Here is a 13,436-nt window from a genome sequence, read left to right as displayed (position 1 = left end):
CCACTGCCCTACTTCCCTCCTCTCCTCTTCTTAATTAATCTCATGGTAACTGCCCCATTCTTTGCATCTTCCCTCCTCTCCTCTTCTTAATTAATCTCATGGGTAACTGCCCATTCTTTGCATCTTTAAGCATTAGCTGTAGCCCTACCAATTCGCTCCCAACTCCTCCACGAGAGCCCAGCTGAAAATGTACACGAGCCCTAATTCTAAGCCCAAACCTGATCTAAAAATTCTTAGGCCTACCCCATAGTCTGATCCGAAGTTGGCCCAGCTCGACGGGCCTCAGGATGGCTCGAGCCGAGTTCCAGCTTTACATAATATTTCTCCAAATCAAATTCTGCGATCACTAGGTTTGTTGTAAAAGTCGCCATCTCCACTTACTCAAAAAGCATCATTGCCAGTTTTGCCTTCACGTTTAGGTTGTAGCTTTATTTTTAGAGTTGCTTAGAAAGAAGCCTCCAGATAATATGGTCTGAACAGTATATGAGCCAAGAGGATAAGGAGAAGAGAAACATGAAAAATTATGGTAATATAGGTACAACCGCGTTGACGAGGACTAAATGTCCTACCGTAAAAAAAGAACTTTCCATCGAGCAAGCTTGGATCAACTAGGTCCTACTCACAGAGGAAGACAAATGATGACTTTGAGTAATTAATATTTTGCCCTAGGAACAGCTCAAAAGCATAATGAAAGAACTTTATACTAGCATTTAACTAACTATTGCTCATAGAAGGAGATGATGCCTTTGGAGTGATTACACCCACTCCTAGGCCTCGTAAAACAAGAAACTCGGGAATATGACCATCTAGAAGGAAAAGGGTGAGGGCCCAGTCTATTGACCGGTCCATGGTCCTGCACAATTATATAAGGCATGAACCCACCCCAAAAAAAAGAGAAAAGTCACGTGATTGGCACGTGAGGTGAATGAGGAGGACTCTCATGGAGTCCGGCTCCTCCCCGAGTCCGGCGAAAGGAAGGATTCCTAGGGCAAGCTAGACTCCGGTGAACCCTAGGAATCGATCTATAAAATCCATCTTACCTTTCCTTCGAGCACCTCGCCGGCGAGTTCCAAGCAACCACCGTTGGATTCTCTTCCTCCTTGTCGCATCTCAGTCACCGTGCTCGTCGGGGAGTGCAGCCGAGTACCTCGCGAGAGTTGACCGCCATTGACGGCCTGATTAGATCTGCTGGCCGTCGGATTTTGGCTATCAGAGGTCCCCCTGTTTTAAATTTTTCTCCCTTGTTCCGGTGTGGATCCATCGTTATTTAGGGCCAAGGGTCCTGTCGGAGCTCTAATCGGGTTCTCGTCCACCTCCATGACCTGAGGGTAGAGCCATTATCGGCCGGTGAGCCGGGCTAGCTGTTCCGTTCTTCTCCTTTTTTTTGAGTCGATCTAAGGTTGGTTTTCCTTGTTTTCTCTCCATCACCGGCCACCGTGGTCGATGTTGCTGCTGCCATGATCGTTGCCGGAGCCGGCCGGAGCTTCTGCCGTCGGGGGGGCCTCCGTGGGGGCAGCCGCCGTTCTTAGATGGTTCTCTCTCTTACGGACGGTTCTCTCTCTTAGATGGTTCTCTCTCTTACTTTCTCTCTCCTTCTCTGTCCTGCTCTCTCTCTCTCTCGTGTTTCTCTCTCTTTATCATGACCCTTGGAGGATTACCAGGATAGCATCGTGCAATCAGGGACCCTGAACTAGTATTGGTACTGGTTGCATGACCAGGGGCTCCGAGGGCACGCAATGCATAATTATTCAATTTATCAACTGAATAGTATTGGACATGAGTCATCGTGTATATAAACTATTTTGTTGCATCAGTCATTTTGTTTTGTATGGTATATGATGGCTTCTTATTATATATTTATTTGTTAAGTATATATAGATCTTTATGAAAGAGTGTATCATGTATTTCTGATTCTGATTTTTGTGGATTTTGGTACTTGCGTGTTTCGAATTTTGTAAAAGAGTATGATGTTTAGTTATACTCAGATAACAAGCATGTAATTGAATTATGGGTTGTGGTACTCAGGACTAGCCACGCTGTTGATGCCCCGCCATGGGCCAGAAAAGTGGGACTTGTTGATACCTCGCCACATGCTGGAAATGTAGTATTATTGATGCCCCTGTCACAAGTTTGAAATGTGGTACAGTTGATACCCCGCTATGGGGCAGAAATATGGTTATGGTAGTATAGAATTGAGAATCTAAATATTATCAATCCGATATACTAATTTGAGATATTTATTTTATGTGAGTATTGCATTAGAATGATATGTGTTTGCTATGCTCATTTTGTGATTATAGTATTTTGTGGCATGAAATTTATATAAAAATGATTTGATATTTCTCTCATTTGTTATTATAAAGGTGTGGATGTGTGGGAATTTTTATTGGGCTAGAAAAGCTCAAAAGGGTGGGTCGATCCAAGCTTTAGAGCATAAGTTAGTTTATTTTCTGATATTGATGAACATCAAAAAATTTTGTAGTTGAACAAGTTGGTTATATTTAGTCGAATAAATTGCTCATTAACTGCTGATTTAAACTTATGGAATTATTGGAATTTGATTATCTTAAGCCCAGGGGCGGCCCAATACATTTGGGGGCCTAAGGCGAACTCATTAGAAGAGGCCTTTTTAATTATTATTTAAATAATAAATTTTTTTAATAAGTATAAAAATATTTTAAAATTTTTATTTAAAAATAATTCGTCTAGCTTTTTGAGAAGCAAAATTACTAATTAAACTTTTATACTCAAGATCCATTAAAATACTATTTTCAATCGATAATATAGCTAATCCATTTAATCTTTCTTGTGACATAGTTGATCGCAAATAAGATTTTATCAACTTTAATTTTGAAAAACTTCTTTCAGCAGAAGCAACTGTTACAGGTATTGTTAATAATATCCTATATGCAATGCATGCATTTGGAAAAGAATCTGTTTTTTTTATAAAACTTAAAATATCAACAGGAGTACTAGTTTCTATTTGTAAAAATTCTTTTAAAATTTTTAACTCTGAAAACAGATCAATACCATCAATATCAGAATATTCACCATGTTTTAAAAAGTTTTCAAGATTAAGACAACACTTTTTCAAATCATCTTCATTCAAAGATTTTAATTTTCTAAAATTAAACAAAAAACCAAAAACATTTTCATATATGGTAAATTGTTCAAACCTATTTTGAATTGAAAAAATAGCTTGATCTACTATATATAAAAAGTAATCAATTCTAAAAGATTCTTCAGCTGATCTTGTTATCTCATCATCATTATTTTCATCAAAATATTTTTTTCTACGGATCATACGTTTTTCACGAAATATAGGTTCTATTTCCATTTCATTTGCAATTTCTTTAGATGAATTCAAAGCATTCATGAATCCATTTTCCCTATAACTTTTCAAATAAGAAAGAATACCTTTTAATTGATCTATAGCAACATCAATATGCATGTCTTCAGATTGTAAAATCTTACTAATTGAGTTAACAGCAAACAATATATCATACCAAATATTCATGCCTAATAAAAATTCAAAATTTTTAATCTCATATGTAGCTAAACATGTGGCTTCACTCTTTGTTTTAGGATCTTCACTAGATTCTGCTAATTGAACTAAGGCATCTCTTATTTTAGGAGCTTGGTTTTTAATTACTTTGACACTTTCAATACGACTTTCCCAACGTGTTTTTGACAACGGTTTAAGAGTTAATGTGGATATATTATTTTGTAAAATTTTCCATCGTTTTGTAGAAGAAGAAAATAAGGTATAAATTCGTTGTATCACTTCAAAAAAGATATAGCCTTAGGACATGAGTTAGCAATATCACATAATACTAAATTTAAGTTATGACATCCACATGGTGTGTAAAACGCTCTAGGATTTATATCTAATAATCTTCTTTGTACACCTTGATGTTTTCCTTTCATATTAGATCCGTTGTCATACCCTTGTCCTCTTATATCATTAACCTCAAGTTTATGTTTTTCTATTATATTTATAAGTTCATTAAAAAGACCCTTTCCAGATGTATCATCTACTTCTAAAAATTCTAAAAAATATTCTTCTACTTTTACTGGACTTGTTGAAGTATCTACACATCTTAAAACTAGGGTCATTTGTTCCTGATGGCTTGCATCAGGAGTGCAATCAAGTATTATAGAAAAGTATTTTGCTTCTTAATCTTTTTAATTATTATAGCTTTAATTTCAGATGCTAATATTGAAAGTGAATCCTAGGTTCTTCGGTGTTAAGCATGCTGATTTTTTTTTTTTTAAAACCATGGCTGAACCTGATCGGGTTGCCTATGCACCCCTTCATAAGGGGGATCAAGCCATACGTAGTTCTTTTTAAGTTTTAAACGCAGCGGAAAAATCGAATCAAACAATTTAATTCATGCATGCTTACAAGATCAAATCTAGAAATCAGCACCTTAAGAACACATAGGATTATGCCGGAATCGTTTAAACAATTATGCTAAAACTTTCATGCATGATTAACTATCAGATCTGAAACTTAAGAACTCTATTCCGATTAATCTCCGAATATCCATTGAATGGATTCTGGAGATATCTCCGTGAGGAGCCCCAAAAGAGGGTAAAACCTCGGAAAATCAGACCTAGATCTTGACATCATAATAAAAGATTAATGTAGGATTAATACTTTTTATGATGGATGAAACTTGTGGATCTGATCCTCGACTTCGCAGCCACGCACACGAATGGCCTCTACGAGAAGTCCACGCAAAGTTTCTGAAGAGATCCAATCCTGCGGAAGTGCTAGCTTGTGCAGAATTTCTTGAGGCTGAAATTTGATCTTCCAAACGCTATCAACTTTTGATCCGCCTTCTTGGAAGAACTTGGAGAAAAGGTTTAAAGGGATTGAAGAGGACTTAGATCTGATCTAAAGACTCTTATTAGGGACCCTAACACTAATGGCGCAATGGACTTAGAGGAGGAAGAAGTCAGCTAGATTGAATGCAGAATTTTTCCATGCATGAACTAGGGTTCCTCTCTTTTCTTTTCCCTTTTTTCTTCTTCTTTTTCTCTCTTTTTTCCCTGAATTCGACCACCAGATGATGGAGGTCCTTTTAATGTTGCTCTCCTACCTAACTTCATGCCAACCATCCCATATTTGTGGAGGATTTTGTGGGGTTTTGAATTTTGAATTCAAAATTCAAGTTCATGTGCTATTACATGATGAAGCTTGATCTAATCTAAACCATTCATCATGTTGCCACTTTCCTCTTTCAATTTCGAAATTCCCATGGCCCCAAATGGATTAGAGGGTCACGTGGTGATTTTGTGATGATTAAATTCGAAATTCAACCTTAATTAGAAGTGAGATAAAGATAAGGATGACATATGTCATGAAGAGAGAGAATTTGATCTTATCCAATTTTTTCATGAATTTATCTTCCATTTCGACCCATCTAATGATGAAAGAGTGACCCTGATGTTGCCAAGTGTCACATTGACACCAGGAAATAAATAAATTAATTTTTAATCATATTAAAAAATCAATTTATGGCACCATGCATGATATGTGACAAGTAGATTTCCAAGATCCGAACAGTTTCAGATCAAACCCATTTAATTTAATTATAATCCTAACAATTAGAATGATCCATATTACCATGGGTGAACCTAATCCAATTAGGTCAATCCTAATTAAGCACAAATTTAATCTAATTTAATTTGGTCAACCTAATTCTCTTGATTCAGACCTAATTCCAATCAGGTCAAAAACCCTATTGAGCCAGAATTGAATCTAATTCAATTTGGCTCATCCTTAGTCTAATACTCAATCCAATGAGTTCATTAGCAATCTAATTATAAATCCTTCGATAATTACTTTAATATTTTATAATAATTGCCAATCAATTGACCAAATTATCACTGAATGATTCTAATCATTCACACCTTCTTGATCAATCAAGATCTTCTATGCGTTGACCTCATAGGTTCGAAACCTAAGCCGGTATTAGGAACGACTTCCTACACTAATCGATGTGACCATCTAGCAATGTACCCGACGTCCGAATAGGCCGATATATGCGAAGCAAATATTCTGGAACCCTGAACTATGGTTACTGTATAATTCAATCCTTGACTCTTAATGCCAGGATGACTTAGAGCTCACTGTCAACCCATATAATTAGTAATCCATTATGTGATTAACTTTAGATATTCCGTGACTCCTCACTGGGATACCCTGGCCAAGTTTTGCTAAATAATCACAAGATATTATTCCTGTTTCCAGAGGGTCAATTCCATCTTGGACTCACAACTGACTACGCAAGTACTTGACTGTACCCAGTGACCTTCCGTCACTGAATTAGAAATTCAGTAGTCCGGTACCAAAGTACAGTGAGTTGCTTGCTAGTCACAGGTTGCGTCTCAGGCAAGGGCCAAACTTATATCCAATCCACTCGGAACATCTCTCGACAGTAGAGCATTCCGAATGGTCACGTTCAGTGAAATTACTTCCTACACTTCACCTGTATGGCATACCAGTGTCTCCACACCCTTGGTTAAGAGGGACAACAACGTATATGTCACACAAGGACCAATCCGATAAGTTTGTCGTCCTATAACAACATATTATTTGGTCGCGAACAAGTTTTAAGGACTCAAAGATAAATCCTCCTTTATCATAACATAAGTCCTAAGACTTCATCATATAAGAGTTCATTTGAAGATGAAATGATGATAATGCCAATAATACTTATTAATTTGTCAACTATTTACAAAATCAATCATCAATATGCTGAGAGTTGACATTAGTATACAATTTCCCAACAACTCCCACTTAGCCAAAGCCAATCGGCACAGTATCTAATTACCATCTTCGACTTGTGTTCGTTGAACTCTTTGATGCCGAGGACTTTGGTAATGGGTCAGCCAGAATTTTCTTTTGTGTCAATCTTCTGAAATCAATATCACCTCTTCTATAATCTCTCGAACCAGTGAAGCGTCGCAAATATGCTTGGTCCGCTGATGTGCTTTAGTTCCTTTGCCTGAGCTATGGCTCCAGTTATCACAAAATATAGGAACTGACATCATGAAGGTGCACTTCAGCTCGTGATGAACTGCCAACCATACGCTTCCTTGGCTGCATCAGATGCTGCAATGTATTCTGCTTCACATGTAGAATCTGCCACTGTATGCTGCTTGGAACTTTTCCAGCAGATGGCCCCACCCTTAAGAGTGAAGATTATATCCCGAACGCTCTGCTATCATCTTGATCTGACTGAAAACTTGAATCGGTATATCCCTCAAGTTTTAAGTCAATCCGTAGACAAGCCACTGATCTTTAGTATTTCTCAAATACTTAAGGATGGTTTTTACAACCTTCCAGTGGTTGCTACCTGGATCAGACTGGTATCTACTCACTACTCCTAGTGAGTATGCACGTCTGGTCTAGTACATGTCATGGCATACATTTAGATCCCACTGCCGAAGCATATGGAATTCTATCCATACTCTCTCTTTCTTGAGAGGTTGTCGGACAATCCCTTTTAGAGAGGTTAATTCCATGACCCATTGAAAGATAGCTTTTCTTGGAATTAATCATACTGAACCTTTTCAGTATAGTATCAATGTATGTGGATTGGAATAATCCAAGCAATCTTCTAGATCTATCTCTATAGATCTTCATCCCTAGGATGTAAGATGCTTCTCCCAAATCCTTCATGGCAAATTGAGATGATAGCCAAACCTTTATTCCTTGTAATGCAGGAATGTCATTCCCGATTAAAAGAATGTCATCCACATAAAAACAAGAAAATAAATAACTGAACCATTTGCCCATTTATAAATGCAAGGTTCCTCTCATTCTTAATGAAGCCATATGATTTGATCACCTTATCAAATCGTATGTTCCAACTCTGTTGCCCAGTAGATACCCAAGAGGGGGGTGAATTGGGTTTTATAAAACTTTTAAGCTACTTCTAACACTTTTCAATTAATTATGCTAAGTTGTATAGTTGCACAGTGGAATTTAACTTAGCAATAGGTTGATTTATCGAATGAGACTTGATTAAGTAAATTTAATATGCTTGCAACTAAAGGATGCGCGGATAAGAGTTAAGCATGCAATTTATCTAGGTAAGTAAGTGAGCAAGATAGACAATGACAAAAAGCATCACAAATACAAAGGACATATAGTGGTTCGGTGCACCCCAGCACCTACATCCACGCCCCAAGACCTCTTGGGAATTTCACTATAATCCTACCGATTACAGCCGGTTGTTTTACAAGCTTACAACCCAACTTGTTGTTTTACGAGCGCACAACGAACTCGGTCGGTTTTCCCAGGCTCACTGACTAGAACCACTCCGATTGTTTTCCCGGGATCACAATCGAACCCTACTCGTTGGTTTTACCCTCGGCTCACCAACAAACCTAACACAGTTGGTTTCCCTTTGGCTCACCAACAAACCTTACACAGTTGGTTTTCCCTTTGGCTCACCAACAAACCTTACACAGTTGGTTTTCCCTTTGGCTCACCAACAAACCTTAACCCCTTGATTCAATCCCTTGATTGAATCGAGTTACAAGATATTAAAACAAAGTATAAAACAAAACAAAGCTTCTTAAACAAGCAAATATGACAATATAAACAATAGAGTAAAGAGAAGCCCTCAAACGAGTTTTGAAGATGAAGGAGCTCGGCTTCTTCTTTACTTGACCCTCTTCTGATTTGGCACGAAGTAGAGGATCACCGAGGCAGCACACGGATGGAGAGGAAGCTTTGGGATTCACTTGGATGCTCTTCTTCTCTCTATTTTACTTTGAATGGCCCTTTTGTGCTTATGGAAGATTTCCTTGTAATCTCTTTGGAATCTCTTTCCTAAATGATCTCTCCCACTTCCATGAGTTCTCCCCTAGCTCTCTTCTTGTTTTATAGCTTTAGATGGCGTGGAAACAAGAATATAGCCGTTAGAGACAAGAAAAAGAGCCGTTGGACACAGTCTGCATTTTCTGACAATGTTACCGTTGGGATCGGAGTCGACTCGCGCGATTAGGAGTCGGCTCGCCTGTTGCAGGAGTTGGCTCGTGTTTTACCGGAGACGACTCGGCCACTGTTCCAAATTTGAATTAATGTGCTTGCCTCGACTGGGAGTCGACTCGTCTTAACCTGGAGTCGACTCGCCAACTTCTGGAGCTGACTTGGCAATTTCGGAGTCGGCTCATCCACTGAAGTCCGTGGATCCAATTTTGAATTTTGTCCTCTCGAGTCGACTCGACTGTCCTGGGAGTCGATTCGAATCTCAGAGCCCGAACTCCCGATCCTCTGTCTTTTGGCTCGTCCAGTCTTGGAGTCGACTCGAACTTCCTTGGAGTCGACTCGGCTCTCAGTTTGCGAAACTTGGTCTTCTGCCTTTTTGATGTGAAGCTGTCTTGGAGTTGACTCGAGCTGTCTGGGAGTCGACTCGAATCTCAGAGGTAGTAACTTGGTTTTCTGTCTGTTGATGGTCGCGGAGTCTCGGAGTCGACTCATGCAATGCGGGAGTCGACTCGAATCTCAGAGTCCCAAAAACGCTCTCTGACTTTTTCCTTGTGTTCCGCTGAGAGTCGACTCTTGCTTTCTTTGGAGTCGACCTACCAACCATCGGAGTCGACTCGCGTTCCACTGGAGTCGACTCGAATCTCAGACCCGAAAACTGCTCTCTGACTTTTCTGCCTGTGACTCCTAGGAGTCGACTCAAACTTCTCCGGAGTCGACTCGAAATCCTCAGGAGTCGACTCGAAGACAATTCTTTTGAATTTTTCCTTTGATTTTACTCTTCCAAATTGAATCCTTTGAACTTTAAGCTTGGGCCAATAAATTGTAGCTTTCTTCCAACTTGAGAGCTTTGGAGGCTGATAGTCAACTTTAAAGACCACGCAATAGCACGTATCTAGTAGGATAGTGATTACGGGTATCGATCCACAGGGATTGGGGTATAATTGTTTTTCTTAAAAATAAAAATATTTAAAAAGGATGTATTTGTGAAGACTATTAAACTAAACAATTTAATAAAAGAAAATGCAATTAAAGGGATATCAGTTTAGGAGAACCTAGGGCAAGAAATTCACCACTAACATCGAGACAAGGGTTATATTTTAATTTATTCTTGGATAAACATGCAAATTGGCTACAAGCCTAATAAGCATTTAAATAAAAATTCACAAAAGTAATTTGGGCATAATCCATCTTCGTTGGCATGAAATGTCTACCCTAATCTAAAGTGGCAGCACATTGCATCTTTCCTAGGCATGGACTATCTTATATTTACCTAGTGATCATGAAGAACAGTTGTATAAACATCATATTTAAAATCACAGAAATTAAATATGAGATGAAATAAAATATTCATTAGAAGCAGAATAAGGTTTATACAACTCCAAGAATAGAAATCAAAAATATAAAACCCTCAGCCCTTTATTAGGGCTGCATCCAGCCCTAGAGAAGAAATTAGCCCTGCATGGAGTTGGAGACGGTAGCAGCAGCACAGCACGGGCTCCCATCTCTCCCTTCATGATCAGCTTCCTTTCTTTCTCCCTCAGCACTTCAATCTTATTTTTTTATATACATGGGAAGTTATTCCCAAAATAACCAAACTACTCTCTCCCTTTACTTTTTCTTTCTTCCCGTGGGATTGGCCTGTGAGGGAATTCATGCCTCCGAAAGAGAAGAACTCTTCTTTATATAGGCTCTCCCTCCTTCTCTCTTCTCGGTTGAGATGAGGATGAATCCCGCCAAAGTCGCAGGAGGTTGCTTGGAGCTCGGATGGCGAGGACGTGGACTGAGAGGATCTCGGACGCGGCTGGCGACGTGGCTCTGTTCGGCTGGGAGCAGGAGACTCGGAGAGGATCATGGGACGTTGGGGTTAATCCAAAAGAAGGTTAGCTTGGTTCGGAAGAGGAGAACGGCTGGGGGTTTGGATTCGGTTGATGGCTGGGAGATGAACCGCAGATGATTGGGATCAATCCGATCCGAGCTCATCTGCATTGGGATGCAGCGGAGAAAATCTCGGACGCGGAAGGAAAGAAGACGCTGGGATTTGGAGAAGATCTCGGAGCTGTGAACGGTGGACACGGCTGATAGCGGGATGAGGATGACTCTGTTTGGATCTCGTGAATGCAGGGGAGTTCGGAAGGAGCTATCCGTGGGTGGTTGTCGAACGGGATCTAGCGGAAGCTGGGAGGAGATCTAGCGGAGATGAAGAGGTTGGGAACGGAATATAGCTGATGAACCTTGTATTGCGGATGCTGGGAAGAACTGGGAGTTGATCCCTTGAACTGCAGACGCGGGAGATTCGGTGGATGCTGCCGTTGGCTTTGTTTTGTTGCTGAAACAGGGAGGATGATGCATGGGATTTGATCTTATCTCATGAGCGTTTGAAAGGATTTCGGAACTCGGTTGGTTTGGTGAGCTGGGAGCTGTGCTTGGTTTTGGGATCTCGGTTGTTGAACGGTATGAGGATGGGAGTTCGGCTGATAACAGAGGAGTTGGGATGATGGAATCGGATCCGTGATTCATGGAGAATCAGTGTGGAGCTGTTAGCTTCCAGACGCGGAGAGAGATGGAGGCTGGCTTGATCCGCAAACGGGAGGGAGAAACGTGAAGCTCGGGTTGCTAACAAATGCTGGGAGATGATCGCGGATGGGGAGTTGGGATCGATCCGGAAGAAATGGAGCAACGAGAAGATGCGTTGGGGCTTTGTATGCGGAAGGTATGTTGCTCACAGTTGAGAGTAGATTAGGGTGAATCACGGAAGAAGATGAGGATCGGTGGGTTTGTTCTTTGGAAGAGAAACGGAAGCTTGGACGTGAGAGGTTCTCGGCTGAAATGAGCGTGGATAGGCTGTTACTCTGTTCCAAAACAGGGGATAAGGATGCAAGGTTGTTCCGCTAGGAGGATTAGACGTGAAAATACGGGAGGACTGAGCTGGGAAGTGATCACGGAAAAGATGGGATGAGCTAGAGCTTTATCCCGAAGGAAGAGGATGCTGGGTTGTGGTTATGTTCCTTAGTCCCGTTTTGGGTCCGAATGAAGGCTGGAGTGTTATTTATTTTTTTATTTTTAAATGGGGAAGGGACTTGGTTTGGAAGGAATAAGGGAGTCGGTTGTTGAGCCCAATGTTGAAAGAAATAAGGAAGTTGGGAGAGTAATGAAACGGATCTGTGAGCTAAGATATTGGGAGATCAACATGGGACAGCTGGGATCAAACTTGGAGCATTAATTACTAAGCACAGGTTCAGCTGCAGACGTGACCTGCACACATTAGACTTAATCATTAAATAATTAAATCAACTCGAATCACCTCTTATAATTATTAAAATGCAATGATGAGGGTAGCACATTTTTATGGTTAACTTGACCAAATATGTCAATTAAAATAATGATAAGTGCTATGAATAAGATATTAATTTATGCATTATTTAGCACTTATCACACCCCCAACCTACATTTTGCTAGTCCTCGAGCAAAATAAAAAAAACTAACTCACTTTCGCAGGAATCGCGATTGCATTTACCGTATGCAATAAGGCTTTAAACCCCTAGGTGGCCCTAGTGGACGAGTTTTGTCTCGTGAGGGTTTCCGGCTCAGATACCCACAAACTGCAGTCGAAAGAAATTTATTTTATTGTTTTATAAAATCTAATTTCAAATGCATTAATGCCAAGAATTTCAAAAGTACACAAAGTTTTAATTACTAAGTCAGCCCAAATCCTAGGTCAGTATGCAACTTAAGTTGAAGTCATTAAGTTTCCGTTAGAGAGTTGTAAGGCTAATTTATATTTGGGTGCTCGGTATGTCTGGACCATACACAAGCTAAGGCTTTAGATTCTCCAAAATATTGCTAAAAACTAGTAGTTTCCAAGAATTGGTCAGATAAGACTTAATCACTGATTCAAAATCATCCTATCTTGCAGGATTTCGAGAGTTGTGGATGTTTACTTTAATACCTCATGGGCTTTATCTGTAATATTCCAGTTTACTCGAATTTTTACAACGACGGCTTTCACACTATCGTCTTTTTCAAGGTCAATATTATTTCTCTTTTCTCTTCTTTTTTTTTTAATATTTTTTTTTTTATTTTTTTATTATATTTTTTTTATTTTATATTTATTATGCACTTTTACTCTTGTAATGATTCCTCCATGTAACGAGCATTCAGTCAACACTCCCACACCAGATGGCATAAGGTGTTAGGCATCAAGACTCCCCTACGGACCTATGCTCGGGTTCCTCATTACAAGCCCGCTGACCTTTGACAATAGGTAGCCCTTTTCGATGTACCTGATTAAATTCGCTTCTTTTTTCTTTTTTTGTTTCTTTTTTTTTAATAATAGCGAATTAGATAGGAAAGTCATCAGGACTCAAGGTTGCTACTAGACTTAGCAACATAATGTTGAACCTAATCCTTAGTAGTGCAGGCCATGTGT

This window comes from Phoenix dactylifera, unplaced genomic scaffold (assembly GCF_009389715.1).
Source record: "Phoenix dactylifera cultivar Barhee BC4 unplaced genomic scaffold, palm_55x_up_171113_PBpolish2nd_filt_p 002532F, whole genome shotgun sequence".
In the NCBI taxonomy this organism is placed as follows: Eukaryota; Viridiplantae; Streptophyta; class Magnoliopsida; order Arecales; family Arecaceae; genus Phoenix; species Phoenix dactylifera.
The sequence above is the reverse complement of the archived record's forward strand: the minus strand, read 5'-3'. Positions refer to the sequence as shown.